The sequence below is a fragment of the Lithobates pipiens genome, unplaced genomic scaffold (genome assembly GCF_037356315.1).
Source record: "Lithobates pipiens isolate NorthernLeopardFrog02 unplaced genomic scaffold, aLitPip1_a1.2 Scaffold_23, whole genome shotgun sequence".
In the NCBI taxonomy this organism is placed as follows: domain Eukaryota; kingdom Metazoa; phylum Chordata; class Amphibia; order Anura; family Ranidae; genus Lithobates; species Lithobates pipiens.
In genome coordinates this window covers 42493555-42513134 of record NW_027507785.1, presented here as the reverse complement: position 1 = coordinate 42513134, position 19580 = coordinate 42493555, and the positions used below count along the sequence as shown (strand labels likewise).

The 19580-nt window shown below is 46.2% G+C and overlaps 1 protein-coding gene across 1 annotated transcript in view; it reads right to left on the bottom strand.

Annotated features, from left to right (window-relative positions):
- Positions 1-18579, bottom strand: part of P2RY6 (pyrimidinergic receptor P2Y6) — a 152168-nt gene extending 133589 nt beyond the window's left edge. Inside the window, exon 1 of the mRNA XM_077451470.1 lies at positions 18322-18579. The gene's annotated coding sequence lies outside the window, so the exon portion shown is untranslated. The remainder of the gene's footprint in view (positions 1-18321) is intronic.
- Positions 18580-19580: the final 1001 nt, after the last annotated feature.

Sequence of the window (19580 nt, the reverse complement as noted above, 5' to 3'; positions counted from 1 at the left end):
GCCCGAGGCAAGGAAACTAAAGAAGGATTCTGAGGTGGTTGGGTGCTGTCTCCGGTTTGGGAGAGACCCAGTGACTTCAAGCATTCCAGGGGAGGACTCTTCAGGTTGGTTTCTTAGTAAGAGCCTGGAAGGGCTGAGGTACCCAAGAGAATCCGGTATTGTGGATATCACCAAGCTGGCAGAAAGATCCAGGTATCCTACAAGTTTTTTCAAGCTTAAGTTTCCCTACGTGTTCTACAAAAACGTCTGTGGCAGAGACATGTTCCTGAGTAAGCACCTTGTTGGCTGCTGGGCCTTGTGGGAGAGGGACTGTCCAACCTGAGTGACCATCCAGTTGTGAATGGCTATTCTCTGGATGCAGTCAAAGTAAGCAAGTTCTTCAACATTTTGACTTTGACACTAAGAGTACCTGAAATTTTCCTTTCCAACCCTCTGATCCAAATTTAAGAGACTGTTCATTGTCTACGTTTTGCAAATAAAATCCATTGTATAAGAACCAAGTGGATCTGTTGTCTGTCTCTCAAGTAACTGGGCCATTACCACGGGACACCCCTAGACACACGAGGAGAACAGAAGGTAACGGTAAGCCCAAAACTAACCAGCAGCTCCTTCGGGGGTTAGTGCTACATAAATACAGCAATTTAGAAATCAGATGAAAGGTTTAATGCTGGAAAACACTTTGATAGATAAAGGGCACTTTAAATACAGTACACCTATATAGATCAGACCAACATGAGGAACAAATAAGGAGGAATGAGGAACATTGTTCCAAATCAGGGACAGTTGGGAGCTATGCATGCGTCCGGCCCCCTAATCTACATGTGGCTCGCGGGATGGATTTCAATGTTTTGTTTTTCTTTGAAGCACATGATTAGAGTCTGAGGCTCTGATTGGTTAAAAATAAAAAATAAAATAAAAAGGGGTGGGCTCAATACCGAGCCCACCATCTTGTGTGACAATAGCAAATATTCATTATCTTCTTCCCAATTCTCCTCCCAGTCAATCAGGAAGCTGTTCCTGAGACCCGATAGGCCAGGAGTCCTAAGACTCCCTGGGCAATCTGGTTTCAGTCAGGACCCATTTCAGCCACTGTTTGGCCTGGAGAAGAAGCGATGGCCCTGGAGCGAGGATCTCCAGCCCGGATCCATGCCTGCCTGATCAGCCTCCTTCCTAAGGTAAGGAGGAGTCTGATCACTGCTGCATAGGGATGAGCCGAACACCCCCCGGTTCGGTTCGCACCAGAACTTGCGAACGACCCCCGCGTTCGTTACGAACGTTAGAACCCCATTGAAGTCTATGGGACTCGAACGTTCGAAATGGAAAGTGCTAATTTTAACGGCTAATATGCAAGATACTGTCCTAAAAAGGGTTTGGGGACCTGACTCCTGCCTCAGGGGACATGGGTCAATGCAAAAAAAAGTTTTAAAAACGGCCGTTTTGGCGGGAGCACTGATTTTAATGACGATTAAAGTGAAAAAAAAAAAAGTGAAATATTACTTTAAATATGGTGCCTGGGGGGTGTCTGTAGTATGCCTGTGAAATGCCACGTGTTTCCCGTGTTTAGAACAGTCCCTGCACAAAATGACATTTAACGGAAATAACACCATTTAAAACTGCTTGCGGTTTTAATGTTATGTCTGGTTCCTGCAATATGGTTGAAAATCATTGAGAAAAATGGCATGGGAAGCCCTCCCTGCCCATTACCAGCCTATTTGGGTCTTGTACGCATATTAAGGGGAACCCTGTACCCATATTAAAAAAAGGAAATGCGTGTGGCCCCCAGGCCCTATATACTCAGAACAGCAGTATACAGGCGGTGCAAACAAGACAGGGACTGTGTAGGTTTGTTGTGTTAAGTTGAATCTGTTTGTAATTTTCAACTGGTACATTTTTAAAGTGTAGCTCCAGTCAAAAAAACTATTTTTAAGCTTTTTGGAAAACATAGGGAAGGGTTATCACCCCTGTATAATTTGTTTTGTCGTCCGTCTTTTTTCATCTCACTTGCTGCTGTCTCCTTCCGTTTGCAAGTAGGAGATGTTTGTAAGTTGGATGTTTGAAAGTAGGGGCCTGCCCTATATTATAGCGGTATGTACTGGGTACAGAGCACGCAGACAGCACGCACTATCTCCTAACACTACTGACTGCAAGCTCTATTATTAACCACTGGGCACTTAAACACCCTTAATAACCAGACCAATTTTCAGCTTTTGGTGCTCTCACATTTTGAATGACAATTACTCAGTCATGCAACACTGGACCTATATTAAATGTTTGTCCTTTTTTTCACACAAATAGAGCTTTCTTTTGGTGGTATTTAATCACCTCTCAGTTTTTTTTTTTTTTTTTTTGTGCTATAAAAGAAAAAAGACCAGAAATTCTGCGAAAAAAATGAATTTTTCTTTGTTTCTGTTATAAAATTTTGCAGATTAGTAATTTTTTCTTCATAAATTTTTTTTTACTGGTTACATGTTTTGAGTTGCAGAGGAGGTCTAGGACTAGAATTATTGCTCTCGTTCTAACGTTCTCGGCAATACCTCACATGTGTGGTTTGAACACCGTTTTCATATGTGGGCGGGGCTTACGCATGCGTTCGCTTCTGCATGCGAGCACATGGGGACATGGGCGCTTTAATTTTTTTTTTTTTTTTTTTTTTTTATATTGTTCATTTTACATTATTTATTTTAGTTTGACATTTTTTTCCCCAAAAATATATTTTTGATCACTTTTATTCCTATTACAAGGAATGTAAACATCCCTTGTAATAGGAATATGGGGTGACAGGTCCTCTTTACAGTGAAATCTGGGGGTCAATATGACCCCACATCTCACCTCTAGGCTGGGAAGCCTGAAATAAAAAATAAAAAAAAGATTCTGGCTTTGATCGTACTGGCGAGTTGGTAGAAGCACCGGAGGGCGGTGAGGGGTGGGGGGCGTCTATGGCTGGCTATTTTAGGGTATCACCGAGTATGGCTGGGTATGGCAAAGGTACTACAGAGTAATAGCAGGGTACTGCAGAGTATTGGGGAGTACTACAGAGTAAAGGCAGGGTACTGCACTGCAGAGTAAAGGCAGGGTACTGCACTGCAGAGTAAAGGCAGGGTACTGCACTGCAGAGTAAAGGCAGGGTACTGCACTGCAGAGTAAAGGCAGGGTACTGCACTGCAGAGTAAAGGCAGGGTACTGCACTGCAGAGTAAAGGCAGGGTACTGCACTGCAGAGTAAAGGCAGGGTACTGCACTGCAGAGTAAAGGCAGGGTACTGCACTGCAGAGTAAAGGCAGGGTACTGCACTGCAGAGTAAAGGCAGGGTACTGCACTGCAGAGTAAAGGCAGGGTACTGCACTGCAGAGTAAAGGCAGGGTACTGCACTGCAGAGTAATGGGGGTTACTGAAGAGTAATGGGGGTTACTGAAGAGTAAAGGCAGGGTTACTGCAGAGTAAAGGCAGGGTTACTGCAGAGTAAAGGCAGGGTTACTGCAGAGTAATGGCAGGGTACTGCAGAGTAATGGCAGGGTACTGCAGAGTAATGGCAGGGTACTGCAGAGTAATGGCAGGGTACTGCAGAGTAATGGCAGGGAATTGAGGGGTTAAATTCGGTGAGCAGCGATGTGGGCACTGCAGATGCAGCCCACATCGCTGCTGACACCGATCTCTTTCCCCTCCGCTGTACCGATCGGTACAGAAAGGGGAGGGAGGGAGGGAGGAACCGGCGTCATAACATGACGCCGGTTTGTTTACAAGTGATCACTCCGTCATTTGACGGAGCGATCACGTGGTAAACGGCCGCGACGAGCGACCGTTTACCGTGATCCGTGCTGCGCCGGGTCCACAGGACCCGGCGGTCACGGATGCTCTCGAGTGCGCGCCCCAGGGGGCGCGCAAGAGCAGAATTCTGGGAGGCCGTTAATTAACGGCCTCTCAGAGTTAAACAACCGCCCTGAAGCCGTTAATCGGCAATGGGCGGTTGTTAAGTGGTTAAAGATAGATCACTAGCTAGCTATATAGGCGAGGTGAATATAGTGTAGTGGTGTATACTGCGGTCAGGGCACAGACAATAACCACTACACAAGAGCAAGATAGGAAATCAGCCAAAAACGATTGGTGTGTAACTGTGTTGAAGGTACACAGAACACCCACTGCTTCAGATTCCAACACACTACACGAGGCCGCCTCAAAGGCAGCCTTATATAGTGTGGGGCGTGCACTACACAGCCTGAGCTATGATTGGCCACAGGCAGGATGCCTGTGGCCAATCATGGCTCTCCTCGCTGCTGGCGCTGCGATTGGCCAAGCATGCGGGGTCACAGTGCATGCTTGGCCAATCATGAGCCAGCAATGCACTGCGCCATCGCAGTGCATTGTGGTCCGCGCGCGCCATACGAATTTTTGACGCGAACGGACCAAGAGTTCGGATTTCGCCGAACAGCCAATGTTCGAGTCGAACGTACGTTCGACTCGAACACGAAGCTCATCCCTACTGCTGCATTCCTGTCCGTCTCCCGTGGAGCATACTGAGCAACAGTCACCAGTGCTGCTCCCCATTCTAACCCTACTCTTCAGGGAACCTTTCAATGCGATATTCTCTTTCCCTAACCCATGGGTATCTGTCCCTGACCCACTGCTCGCTCCTGGTGTGACGGAATGACACTGGACAACCTATTTTTAAAGTCCTTCATCATCCTACGGGAGCAATCAGTGCCAAACTCAATACGCCCCATACCCTCTGGACATATTTCCCTGTATAGCCCTCTTTGGTTTAGCCCACAATTGTCAGAATTCGGATCCATTCCCGACCCTGGTGCATGGGCATGCAAGGGCATCAAATATATAAATCAGATCTGTCTTGAGGGCAGAATACAGACTTTTGACAGGTTGAAACAACAATATAATTAATCTAATTCACATTTGTTTAGATTCCTGCGGCTTAGGCACTCTTTCAAACACTCAATTTGAAAATACTCCTTTTTTATAACTCGAATCTCAGAAACTCTATCGAAGCCCTTATCCACCATATATATATATATATATATATATATAAAGCATTACTCCCTAACGTCCACATGGGACTAGAAAACCTTAAGGCAAAGTGGGAGGTAGTTTTCCCTACACTAGACACAGAAGATTGGGAAGATATGTGGGAGTACCCATTTTCACAGCTAATATCAGCTAGAGATAAATTAGTGCAATTTAAAATAGTATATCAGGTGTATTCTATGTAGCCGTACGGGCATGTAATCTATCCGTCGGTTTCTGCCTCCTGATAGAGATGCAACTCACCCTCAGCGGATTTCATCTATATTTTTTGGAGCTGTCCTCAGATTGAAATTTTTTGGGTTGAGGTAACCAAATTTAATTTCGACTGTTACCACTATTCCTGTACCATTGTCTGTAGAGGTATGTCTGCTAGGACTAGTTGAACCGCTGGCTCCACGCTGGGCGATCAGAACCCTGCTAGGATTATTACTTTACTATGCCCGTAAATCTATATTACTCAGATGGAAGGCCTCAACCGCACCTTCAATAAATTTCTGGAAGAGGTTAGTAAATGCGGCTCTACCATTGTACAAAGCTACTTACCTGTCACGTGGCTGTGGCAAAAAATTCCACAAAATATGGAATATTTGGACGCAATCCCTGTCCACTTATGCAGATTCGATCGATAATTAGGCTGGGTTCACACCGCTGCGGGGGGAGAACCGGATGTGATTCGCACAGCAAATCACATCCGATCTCCGTAGCACTGCGAGTTCAGCCATACAGATAGTATGGCTGAACTCGCAGCTGTCCCGCAGCAAACTCGCACAGGACCCTTTTTTGGGTCCGCAACGGAATCGGATCGCATGGGGGTTCACACCATGCGATCCGATTCCTGTGCGAGTCGGCAGATCGCACTGCGATATGCCGACGGATCTGGGGGTGTCATTAACATAACATTGACACCCCAGCCGTCCGCATAGGGCAGTGTGAACTGCCGGCGGGAGGTGAGCGATGCGGGAAAACGCCGCGGATTCGCGGCGTTCCCGCATCGCAATAGTGTGAACCTAGCCTTAGTATCACTCTATTAAGTACCGAGGATGGCGCAGGTGGCATCCCTGATCTCATAAAATGTCCCTGGGCTGTTCAGTCAATAGTCTATGGGGAGGAGGGGGAATATGAATTTGTAAGTGTAATGTACATTTCATCCCATGAATAACTAAAGTAAGCTTTGCAGGGTATACGGGAAATTAAAGAAATACTTTGCATATTCTTCATTAGGTGGTTTGAGCGTACAGTGGTTTTGTTAGGAATATATAATTTTATATGTTTTTTTTTTTTGGGGAGGTTTTTTTTGTTTTAGAGTAGTGACCGAGCCTGGGTATGCACAAATAGGCTGTTTTGTATGCACCTTGAAATTACAATAAAAACAACTTTTTTTTATTTACAAAAGTCCTTCAAGACCTGATATCTCAAGAGATGTCAGCATCCAATCAGATACCTGTCTTCTGAGAATGGTGTCCATAAGGGGGACAGTTCCCTTAACCACTTTCAGACCGGACCATTTTGCTGGCTTAAGACCAGACCACTTATTGCGATTCAGCACAGTGTCGCTTTAACTGACAATTGCGTGGTTGTGCAACGTGGCTCCCAAACAAATTGATGTCCTTTTTTCCCCCCACAAATAGAGCTTTTTGGTGGTATTTGATCACCCCCGCGGTTTTTATTTTTTGCGCACGATTATATATATATATATATATATATATATATATATATATATATATATATATATATATATATATATATATATATATATATATATATATATATATATATATATATATATATACACACACACACACACATACACACACTTTTTTTACTATAATAAATATCCCCAAAAAAAAAAAAAAAAAAATTATATATATATATATATATAATATAAAAATTTCCCTCAGTTTAGGCCAATACGTATTCTACATATTTTTGTTAAAAAAAAAAAAAAATAGCAATAAGCGATTATTGATTGGTTTGCGCAAAATTTATAGTGTTTACAAAATAGGGGATAGTTTTATGGCATTTTTATTAATAATTTTTTTTTTTTTTACTAGTATTGTGACGGCGACATAATGGCGGACACATCGGACATTTTTGGGACTATTGTCATTTATACAGCAATCAGTGGTATACAAATGCACCGATTCCCGTGTAAATGACACTGGCAGTGAAGGGGTTAACCAGGGGGTGGCAGTGAAGGGGTTAAGTGTGTCCTAGTGGCATGTTACTAACTGTGGGGGGTGTGGCTGTGTGTTAGTGAACACTGATCTCTGCCCCAATCACATGGAGCAGAGATCAGTGTCGCTTGTTGCTAGGCAGAACGGGGAGATGCTGTTTTCATCTGCATCTCCCTGTACAGCCGCCCCGTGAGACGATCGCTGCTGCGATCGAGTCAGCGGGACCCACGACTGGACTCACGGGGGTCCCGACTGGCACTCCGCACGTGATGGCGGGCGGCAAATACAAATGGATGTACCTGTACGCCAATTTGCCTGCCCGTGCCATTCTGACATCGTCGCGCGCCAGTCGGGAAGTGGTTAAACTCCTATTCATCTGTAACAATGGCACAGTGTCATTTTAAAGACCCCTTACACACTGCAGTGCCGCTAAAATAATGCTAAATAGATGCTCGTTTTTGCAGGGCTTTAGCATGTCAGGTTTTTTTTTTTTAAAGGTCACATGACCGAAAAGAAAAAAAAAAAAAAAAAAAAAGTTCAATTTTGCAGCCCTTTCAAAATGCTTTTAAAGGCACTTTGGAAGTGCTGCCCATTCATTTCAATGGGCAGGGGCGTTTTAGGAATGCCATTTATAGACTTTCTAATGTCCCACAAGTTCACCGCCCCAGCGTGAAAGCACTCATTGCACTGAACAGAGGCAGTTTTCAGGCACTTCTAGCGCTAAAACCTGCTTCAGTGTGAAAGGAGTCTAAGGTTGGAGGAATACTTGCACCTGCCTACATGCTTGTAGAATTAAAGTGATAGTAAACCCCCTTTTTTTTTTTTTTATTAAAATATTGCAGAGAGTGGCCCCTTACTGCCTCTTCTGGGGGTCCCCCTTCCCTGTGTGTGGCCCCCCCTAGCATGCTGTATGCAGTGCGGGCACGCTCCCAAGCTGAGCTGTGCGTGTCCATAGAAAGACAAAAGCCTTGGTCTAGGTGTTATGCAAGTGGCCAGGAAGTGATTGAGGTAAAGATGTGGCATTGATTTGTGTTGGGGAAAGAGTGGGACCAAGTCTGCAGATGGACCTAAGGCCAGGCTGGACCATTCCTAGGGATTCCAAAAAGGTGTAGTTTGTGCATTACCACTAGACATGGGCGTCCGCAGAACTTTTTCCAAGGGGGGGCATCATTTTAAGGCCGCTCATGCTCCGCCCCTTTTTGGCAATCTCATGAAAATCTTTCCACTGGTAATACATATGTGTTATATAACAGATAATTCATCTTCACTTTGTATTGGAAGTTACTCTGGCGGCTGTGTTCCATGCCCATATAGCCTAGAGAATGGACATCTTTTTACATTGCAATACATCTGTTGTGGCCATATTTTGATCTCATACTGTCACTGTATAGACTGTTTTCATAAAGATAAAAATATGGCAACAACATATGTATTGCAATGTAAAAAGATGTACATTCTCTAGGCTATATGGGCATGGTACGCAGCCACCTGAGTAACCTTGTGGACGCCCATGCTTTCAAATACCAGCCCTGGAAAAAATTTCATACCAGCCTCACAGCATTATTATACCAGCCCAACAGCATAACGTCATTATTTTCTTGTTCATGAAAGGGAAAAACCATTCATTTTAAAGCACATTTGATGAAAAGAGTATTAGATATAGATATGAAATCACATAGCGATTATATATATATATATATATATATATATATATATATATATATATATATATATATATATATATATATATATATATATATATATATATATTCAAATTCCAGTTAATAGTGGTAAGTGATCAATCATCAAGGGGGGCCCCAGAAACTCAGAACGTGGGGGGGGGGGGCACCTTCTGCAGAAAGAATACTCTAAGGTAAGGGGGGTGGGTTACTAATATAAGGAGGAGACCCTTTATATCAGTGCCTCTTACATTATCGTATTCACTCCCCCCTTACATCAGTGACCCCCCCCCCCCCGACTGGCCTGGCGGTGCTTTCACTGACCTCCTCTCAGGTGCACTGTGCAGGGCTCAGTCAGTCGGCTCCAGCTTGGAGGTTTTATCCTATAGTCTCCTGTCCATAGTCCACACAAATCTGACTTCTCCCATGACCCCCATCCCGGCGGTGCTCCCACTCTTGACTCCTCTCCAGACTCCCTCAGAGACTGCAGACATGCTACAGGAGATGGACAGAGACTGCAGACTTGATGCAAGAGCTCAATGCAGCCTCACCAGTGCCCATCAAATTCAGCCTCACAGTGCCCACCAAATGCAGCCTCACTGTGCCCATCAAATGCAGTCTCACTGTGCCCATCATTGCATCCCCTCCTGTGCCCCATATCCCAGTCTGCAGTCCCTGTCTGCGGGAAGGTGTGTTGTTGATGCTCAGTACAGTACCTTGCATGCCAGCAGGATATCCATGACAGCCAGCAGCAGGCAGGGTCTGTTCTCGTTTTGGATGGGGGCGGTGCTCCTTCCAGAGGATCTGTCTGCTGTGAGATGGAGTGGTCCCTGGCCATCTGCACCTTCAGCCGTCCTCATTTTCCGGCCCCAGTCAGCCTGCCCTCTGGTCCTGGGGAAGTGGAGAGCACTGAGTGCGAGTTGGAGAGAAGGGGGAGCAAAGAGTACTGGCGGGGTCACATGGGTGGGGGCAAAGAGCGATAGGGAGTGGAGATCACAGGGGTGGGGAACTTGAGAGTACTGGGGGGGCCAACAAGAACAGAACAGGGGTAGAGAGCACGGTAGGCTGAGAGCACCGGGGGCGCTAAGAGTGTGGGGTGGTGGAGAGCACCGGGGGCGCTAAGAGTGTGGGGTGGTGGAGAGCACTGGGGGGGCTAAGAGTGTGTGGTGGTGAGCACTGGGGGGGCAGAAAAACAGGGGTGGAGAGCAATGGGGGGAGCTTAAGAGCACCAGTGGGGGCCAGAAAGAACAGGGGTGGAAAGCACGGGGCCTGGAGAGCACTATGGGGGCAAAATGCAGGGGGAGTGGAGAGTACAGGGGTGGGGAGTGGAGAGTGCTGGGGGGGGGGAGCCAAAAAGAACAGGGGTGGAGAGCATGGAGGGTAGAGAGCACTGGGGGGACTGAAGAGCACCAGGGGGGCAGAAAGAACAGGGGTGGGGAGAATGAGGGGCTGGAGAGCACTGGGGGAGAACACTGGGATGATGGCTAGAGAAGGATGGGGAGAGCTGGGGAGCAGCAAGAACAGGGGAGGAGAAAACTGGGGGGGGGGGGCAGGAGAGTGTGGTGGTGGAGGAGAGCACTGTGGGGGGGGTGGCAGGAGAGTGTGGTGGTGGAGGAGACCACTGGGGGGGCAGGAGAGTGTGGTGGTGGAGGAGACCACTGGGGGGGCAGGAGAGTGTGGTGGTGGAGGAGACCACTGGGGGGGCAGGAGAGTGTGGTGGTGGAGGAGACCACTGGGGGGGCAGGAGAGTGTGGTGGTGGAGGAGACCACTGGAGGGGGTGGCAGGAGAGTGTGGTGGTGGAGGAGACCACTGGAGGGGGTGGCAGGAGAGTGTGGTGGTGGAGGAGACCACTGGAGGGGGTGGCAGGAGAGTGTGGTGGTGGAGGAGACCACTGGGGGGGGGGGGGTGGCAGGAGAGTGTGGTGGTGGAGGAGACCACTGGGGGGGGGGGTGGCAGGAGAGTGTGGTGGTGGAGGAGACCACTGGGGGGGGGGGGGGGTGGCAGGAGAGTGTGGTGGTGGAGGAGACCACTGGGGGGGCAGGAGAGTGTGGTGGTGGAGGAGACCACTGGGGGGGCAGGAGAGTGTGGTGGTGGAGGAGACCACTGGGGGGGCAGGAGAGTGTGGTGGTGGAGGAGACCACTGGGGGGGCAGGAGAGTGTGGTGGTGGAGGAGACCACTGGGGGGGCAGGAGAGTGTGGTGGTGGAGGAGACCACTGGGGGGGCAGGAGAGTGTGGTGGTGGAGGAGACCACTGGAGGGGGTGGCAGGAGAGTGTGGTGTTGGAGGAGACCACTGGGGGGGGGGTGGCAGGAGAGTGTGGTGGTGGAGTAGACCACTGGGGGGGCAGGAGAGTGCGGCGGTGGAGGAGAGCACTGGGGGGGCAGGAGAGTGCGGCGGTGGAGAAGAGCACTGGGGGGGCAGGAGAGTGCGGCGGTGGAGAAGAGCACTGGGGGGGCAGGAGAGTGCGGCGGTGGAGAAGAGCACTGGGGGGGGGCAGGAGAGTGCGGCGGTGGAGAAGAGCACTGGGGGGGGCAGGAGAGTGCGGCGGTGGAGAAGAGCACTGGGGGGGCAGGAGAGTGCGGCGGTGGAGAAGAGCACTGGGGGGGGCAGGAGAGTGCGGCGGTGGAGAAGAGCACTGGGGGGGGCAGGAGAGTGCGGCGGTGGAGAAGAGCACTGGGGGGGGCAGGAGAGTGCGGCGGTGGAGAAGAGCACTGGGGGGGGAGGAGAGTGCGGCGGTGGAGAAGAGCACTGGGGGGGGGAGGAGAGTGCGGCGGTGGAGAAGAGCACTGGGGGGGGGGGGGGGAGGAGAGTGCGGTGGTGGAGGAGAGCACGGTGGTGGAGGAGAGCACTGGGGGGGGGGGGGGGGCAGGAGAGTGCGGTGGTGGAGGAGAGCACTGGGGGGGGGCAGGAGAGTGCAGTGGTGGAGGAGAGCACTGCAGCCCCCCCCCCCCCCCCCCTCGATCCTCCTATCCAGGCACTGTGGCACGGATGGGCCTCTACTCCTCTGGATCACAGCGCTGGATGGCTGTGTTCGGCGGCCGCTCTGTAACACAGTCCCGCCCCTCCAGACCAGGTCATGTGATGGGCGGAACGTGATTCTCTCTACCATCATACGAGCTGGTCTGGGGGGGACGGGACTGTGTTACAGAGTGGCCGCCGAACACAGAGGCAGCACTGTGATCCAGAGGAGAGAGCGGAGGATGCAGCCGCCAGCGGACTCAGAAAAAAAAAAAAGCAGCATGGCGGCGGCAACACCTTGGGGATTCCAGGGGGGGGCACTTGACCCCCCTTGCCCCCTGCTGTGGACGGCCATGCCACTAGAGAATCCCTTTGGGAGCCCATGATAAAGAACCGTAGAGAATACCTCCCAACTTTCTGAGATATGAAGGAAACCTTAGTATAGGATATGTAGACGAATGACACACTGAGATGCTCCAGGTTACGTGGACCACGAAGACCAAATATATAAAAAATGGATTGGTCGAACCCACAAGTGATTATTTTTACTACGGTTTCTTAATGGCAGTATTTTAAACAAACAAATTCAATCATTTAGTGGTTGGATGTAGGGTTAAGGCCTGGTTCACACTAATGCGATCACCACTTGTTGCATCAGAAGTCAGACCCCATTCAGTGCAATGAAACCATTCTAAATTGGTGCGACTTGAAAAAAAAAGGTTCCTGAACTACTTTGGTTTGACTTGCATTGACTTCTGTTAAAAAAAAAAAAAAAAAAAAAAAGTCGCAGGCAATATTAACCAGGCCTTACTGTGATAACCCTTCTAGTAAATATATATATTATATTATTATATATTAGTTTTTTTTTTTTTTTTTTTTTTTTAAATAGAGGTCTATGCATCAGACCAGAGGGACAAATGAGAAGTAAAGAGGGACAGAGGGATTTGGTTCCAAACGAAGGACCGTCCCTCTATATCAGAGAGAGTTGGGAGCTTTGGTTAACTACCAAGTGGATTGCTCAAACTAAGTACTGAAAGAAATAAAAGACAATAAATAAACATTCTGCAGATTTTCTACAGTGTACAACCACGCGGGTGTTTCTGCATGTCACTGTGACGGCACTGATGGGCACTGTGTGCATGGTGTGGCACATGCCCAGCTGCTGCAAACAGCGAAGGGAGCTGGGGTCAAATATGAAAGAAGTGGGGTAAGGAGGAACATTTTTGAAAAGGATAGAGATTGATTTCTATTGCTCATTACATGTGAGTTTAAAGCTACGTTTCCACTAGTGCAATTTAAAAGCTGTGCGACTTTGAGTGCAGCTTTGATCCAACTTTACACTCTCTGGATAAAAGTTGCACCAAAGTAGTGTAAGTACCTTTTCAAAGTCACATAGATGGGAACGGGTAGCATTAAAATCAATTGGCTGTGACTTGTCATGCGACTTTGGACACATAGCCACGTGACAAGTCATGTTTCCACTATTGTGACCCCAAAGTTGCACGATTTAGAGTGCAAACTTACACTCTCTGGAACAAATTTGCATCAAAAGTTGCACCAAAATTAGTGCAAGTACCTTTTTTAAAAAAAAAAAAAAAAAAAAAATTCAGATTTTCAGAGTTGCATAGATGGGAACGGGTGCCATTGAAATCAATGGGCTGTGACTTGGCATGTGATTTTGGACACAAAGTCACATGACAAGTCTCACTAAAAGGAAACTGAGCCTAAGGCCTCTTTCAGACAAACAATCCGTTCAGGTCCACCTGTCAGTTTTTTTTAGGCGGACCAGAACGGATGCTCTATAGAGGTCTATGGAGCGTCGGATGTCAGCTCCGATCCAAAAAATTGTGACAGAGGAAAAACCTACTTTTCCATCCACCTGTGGATTGGATTGGGTGACAGCAGACTCTGCGGACCATCATCAGCTCTCCCATAGGGGAGAGCGGCACTCTGACAGGTCCGTCCCTGCACAGTGTGCAGAGACGGACCTTTCATCTTCCTGCTCAGTAGGGATCGACGGAGCGATCCCTGCTGAGCAAGCGGATGTTCACCGGGCAGATCATCACGCGCTAAAAATAGCCCCTGAAAAAAATCTGGCCCCTAAAGAGCTAAAAATACTGTCGCTTTACCGCCGACGCCACTCCCGTCCCAGTGTGAAAGGGGCCTAACAGTAACACAAGCGAGCGTCTCTCTAGAGATGTGACCAAGGCGAAGGCAGAGATCATCTGGGCTGGACGGTTTAATTAGGCAGGACGGACGAGCAGGATATCAACAAGAGAGTGGCGATGAACGTTACCACCCTGAACAGTCAGATTTAGAGGAGGCTGAGAGCAAAAGAAGGGATTTTTTTGCACTAAAAATATCTGGAGCTTTGTTGCTATTTGCAAACTCCTGTATATGCAACAACTTGATGTCGATATGAAAATCGTTCTATTTGCGTAGAAAAATATTCTCCTTTTGTCCTTCTTGCACTTCCTTCCCTTATTCTGGGCTAAGCCCAAAAAATAAAAATTGGTAAAGCTCCTGAGGAAGAGTTAATCAAAACGCGAAACATGTAGAGCATCCGAATACATCCAATCGGTTCTATAATTATTATCCCGTCTATTGTAATCATTTTCATATTGAGTATAAAATGTCTGTTTTCTTTTTTGGGCTTACAGGCCTAATGGAAAAATATATTATATATATATATATATATATATATATATATATATATATATATATATATATATATATATATATATATATATATATATATACACACACACACACACACACACACACACACACACACACACATATATATATACATATACACACACACATATACACACTGTTATAATGTACTAGAATAGATAGGATATATATATATATAAAACATACCAAGTACTGTTCCATATCCTTTTTCCTTTTCCTTTTTATAAATACATTTTTTTTTTTTTTTATATATATATATATATATATATATATATATATATATATATATATATATATATATATATATATATATATATATATATATATATTTTACCATTTCCCCCCCCCCCCCCCCTCTTTTGTGCTACATTTAAATATACTAGTATGCCTAAAAAGTCCAACACAATCAACACTTTTTTTTTTGATTTTATTTATTTATTTATTTATTTATTTTTTTTTTATGTGTTGCCCTCTCCTTTTCCCTTTTTCTTCCTGTCAAGATATAATAAGGACGTGGCATTTGTGTTCTATTTTATAGTGTATCCACAGGACCACCCTGTGATAGATACACACTACATTTACTTCAAGTGATACTTGGAATAGAGATTTTTATTTTTTGTTGGTCACTTCAAACCACCTGCATGCCTTTCACAACAATTGTAGGACTGTCTCATGCAGAAACAGAGGCAAGATTTTTCTCTACCATATTCTACATGTCACACATTTTCCCCCCGTCATCTGAGATAAACTAAATGGCCCCATACATGATCAGAAAACAGTACGAAAAATACCTCTTTTGAAGCGATCGTACAATAATCTGATCGTTAGTACACAGCGTTGGAGAACCGGTCACAACAATTCATGCAAAATTATTAGATGGGACAAGCAGAAAAATTTGTGCGATTTTCGTTTAATCAGTACAGGTGTTATTCAAAAATGTAATACAAAACATTACATCACTTCCCAATTTTTTTTATTCTGTCGTATGAGAATTTTCAAAACTTTAGTACTCTTCATTTTTGATAAGAGCTTTATCAAAAAAAATTTTTTTGGTTTGCATAGTAAAAGACAGACGGACGATCGTTTGTCCGACAATCTCATCGTGTGTACCAGGCATTATTTATAATTTGTCACAGTATTGAAGCCATATTTAGACCAATAGACCAAGACAGTGGGGTTGATTTACTGAAACTGGACAGTGCACGATCTAGTGCGGCTGTGCATGGTAGACAATCAACTTCTGGCTTTATCTTGTCCTGGAAGCTGATTGGGTACCATGCACAGCTGCACCCCGATTCTGCACTATTCAGTTTTAGTAAAATCAACCCCACGTTTATGTGTAATATAGGCGATGCGGACAGAGTGACAATGTTTTGGATGCCAGCTGTGTACCCACATTATCCCATGATAGTAATCTCAACTGATATAAACCAACATATTGCACTGAAAGGTTTCATAAATATCTTAAAAGGAACTTTTCACAGGGTAACCACATTATACACCAAGTATGGTAACAACTCTCTTAAACAAGAAACACATACCCAATAATACAGTGGTATATTTGAAACAAGCTGTTGTGACTTGGACAGATAAAGCTCAGTTCCTATGTATAGGGATCTTGCGGCGTGTACATGTTCACGTGGTCTAATACTGAACATACCACAAAGATCTCCTTTTGGTACGTTCTGCTTTCAGAACCATGTGAATATAGCACATGCAGTTTCCACTTCAATTCCAAAATTATACTTTTTTTGTTTTGAATATTTTGGGGGAAGAATTAAAGTTTCAGGTGTCAAATTCTGTCTGTGACTCCCATTGGAGAGATTTTCACCAACTTCCTGTCCATGTGACACCAGTACAATAAAATGGGGGCCAGGAAGGCATAGAAAACAAACATACTGGCAAAAGCTCATCCCTCCCACATGCTACACAAAATGTTGACAAAGGGAATCCAAACAAACATTTTACAAACTAACAGGGGCGGCTGGTCCATTAGGGACGTTGCCCGCCCCTAGTTTGCATGCGGGGATACATGCAGGGCACCAGACTCATACATTTGTACAAATTTTTTTTTCTCCCCCCAAGCCATGTGGTTAGAGCCTGAGTCCCTAATTAGCTTGAAAAAGGTTATGTTTGGGGGGCAGAGCACTGCGCCTTGAACCCACCCATTTGTGACAATACAGAATTAATATTTGCCATTGTCTCCTGGCTTCTCCTCCCAGGCAATCAGGACAGGAGGCAGATTGAGTTGGCCAGGAGGAGAAGTCGGGGAAGCTGCGGAGGGGCAGAGTGCGGGAGGGAACCATGCAGGGGGGGGGCAGCATTCCCCCCAATGACACCAGCAATAGGGCAGAATTCCCAATTACTTCCAAAAGGCACCAGCGATGGGGCTTCTGCTTCTAGAAGCTAAGGCTTCAAAAACACTTCTAGACTAAAATATTATCCATAGACATATAGAATAACACCATTTGCTTCTAGAAGCAGAAATAAAATTAAAAAAATAAAAAAAATGCGCAAAAGCTGCTGCCAGGAGCATTTTTTTTAAAGCTAGTGTGCATGGAGCCTTATCCTGGGCTCACACTGGTGCGTGTGGACCACCACATGTGATTCACATAGGAAATCGCACCTCATTCCTGTGCACATCACATACGTTGTCTGTGTGGTGCGATTTGAGCCATAAATTCTGTATGGCTCAAATCGCATCTGCACCAAAAAAAGGCACAGGACTCTTCTTTTTGCTGCACCTGAAATACATTGGATGGGTATGCACACCCATGGGATGCGATTCTGGCAGTTGTACTGCATTTTGGAGTGTCGCTAATCTAACATTGACACCTGCAGCAGATCGCATGGATGTCGGGCAAGTGCGATGCGAGTAGAGAGACCGTCAGGTTATATACACATGCGCACACCCTAATGCAATAGGCTGTGCACGCCTATGGTGGGAATCCAAAAAGGTGCCCACTGAACACCAAGGGGATGGACTGTGGAGGATGAATACAGGTCCACCCAGTAGTGAGCAAAATAGAAAGAACATTACTGACCTTTCCTTCTGAAAAGACTACTTTCCGGACTGTCCATCCACTGAATCTAGTTTGCAATTAGGAGCCGTGACTTTACCCCGGTATTGATGATCCATATTATATTTTTGTTTTGGATCTCGAAAACAGAAAGCCGGGCACCTAGCATTTCCATTTACCTAGCAAGTACATCACAGACCGGGTCAGGGTGGCTGCTGTATAACATATCTGAGCCCCATTCACACTTGAGCGTACGGTTTAAGCCCCTTTGCGTGCATATTTAGGAGTGATCTTCTGTACAGGAGCTTCTTTTGGGGCATGTTTCCCCCCCCCCCCCCCCACACGTTTATGGGAGCAGCTGAAAAAAAATGCATTTTTTTGCATGTTTTCCAAGCGATCTCATTAAAGTCTATAGGGACAAAATCCTCAATTACGGCTGGGAAAAAGAAAAAAAGTATACTTTGAGCGCAAGGCGTTGAGCTACAAGCGACTCAGCGCTTAGATGTAAACAGGATGTTGAGCATTGTTGAAAGTAGGGAAAGGTGTGAATGGGGCTATAAGCCAACATCGCCCAGGTCGTAGTACAAGGTCCCGGACAAAGCACCCTTCTCCATCATCTCATACGGTCGGTTGCAAGTCCCATGGCTACCATTGCTTCCTAGAGTTGGACAATGGCAGCCTTGGCTTTGCAGGCGAGATCCTCCCTGGCGCCATCCCTTTCGAAACCCATTGCAGCAATGAAGAAAAGTTTGGACTTACCTTCACGCCTGATCTGGTGTCTTCTGCAGGTTCCCATGTACAGCAGAACACAGCCAGGCAAAGTCAAACCCCCTCCGGACCAGCCAAGGTCAGACCCAGCAATCAAATCCTCCTAAAAAGGTCCTCCTTGGAGCAGACCTGGAGCCAGCTTGGGCTCTTCAGTTTGTGAATTGCACATATCCTGCAGGAGATAGAAAACTACTAAAACTACTAAAACTCCCCAGCCAAGAGCGTCTTTTATAAGTGAGAGTACAGCAGAGAGAGATTACAGCTCCAACCGCCTACAGCCTGCACAAGTTGTGTTGCCTCCCTCCCTTTCTGACACTGGAGCCGACAACAGGTCAGCACAGCAGGAACACATGTGAGCAGCCTGTGCCTCATTCCTGGCTGCACCGACTTGTCAGCTGGGTGTCAGGTCTCTGCTAATCAACCTGTTGGGATCTGCTGAAGTCCTGGGGCAGGTAGACTCCGGCAGCAGCTGGGACTGCTCACCTCACTTTTACATTCCCTAGGAAAAAAAAAAAAAAAAATGATATTATGTAAAACGTATTATATACAGTAAAACCTTGGATTGCGAACATAATTCGTTCCAGAAACATGCTTGTAATCCAAAGCACTCTTATAACAAAGCGAATTTCCCCATAAAAAATAATAGAATCTCAAATGATTCGTTCCACAACCATCTATTCATAGGTCCTTCAGTTTATAGTCCATATAAAAAGTTTATAGCAATGTGATAGGTTGTGTAACCATAAAATGTCCATCCACAAATGGAAGCCTCCACAAGGGGATTAGAAGCAAAATCCAGCAGGAGCTCCAGAGTATAAAAGAGAAGAGAGGCGCCTCTAAGTGTAGCAATATGGTTACAGTTAATGAAGGTACAACATTTAGCAACTGACATGGTTGATAATTTAAAACAGGCACATCTAAGTATGTAGGCATCTGGGGTAAAGGTGTCCAACATAGACCATCCTCCGTACCACCGACTCTCACCACTGTCAGTCTGCAATCATGACCGGAAAGACTACCCTGCAGTAGAGCGATCTGAAAAGGAGGCTTGAACCCTGAATGCCTGCATATTTAGATGTGCCTGTTTTAAAGTGGTTGTAAACCCTCCTGGACAAAAAAATAAAAAAAACAACACCCTGCAAGATAAAGGCATAATGAGCTAGTATGCATAGCATACTAGCTCATTATGAATTACTTACCCGAGAACGAAGCCCCCGCAGCCGCCCTCATCTCCCCCTCCGGCCGGCGAC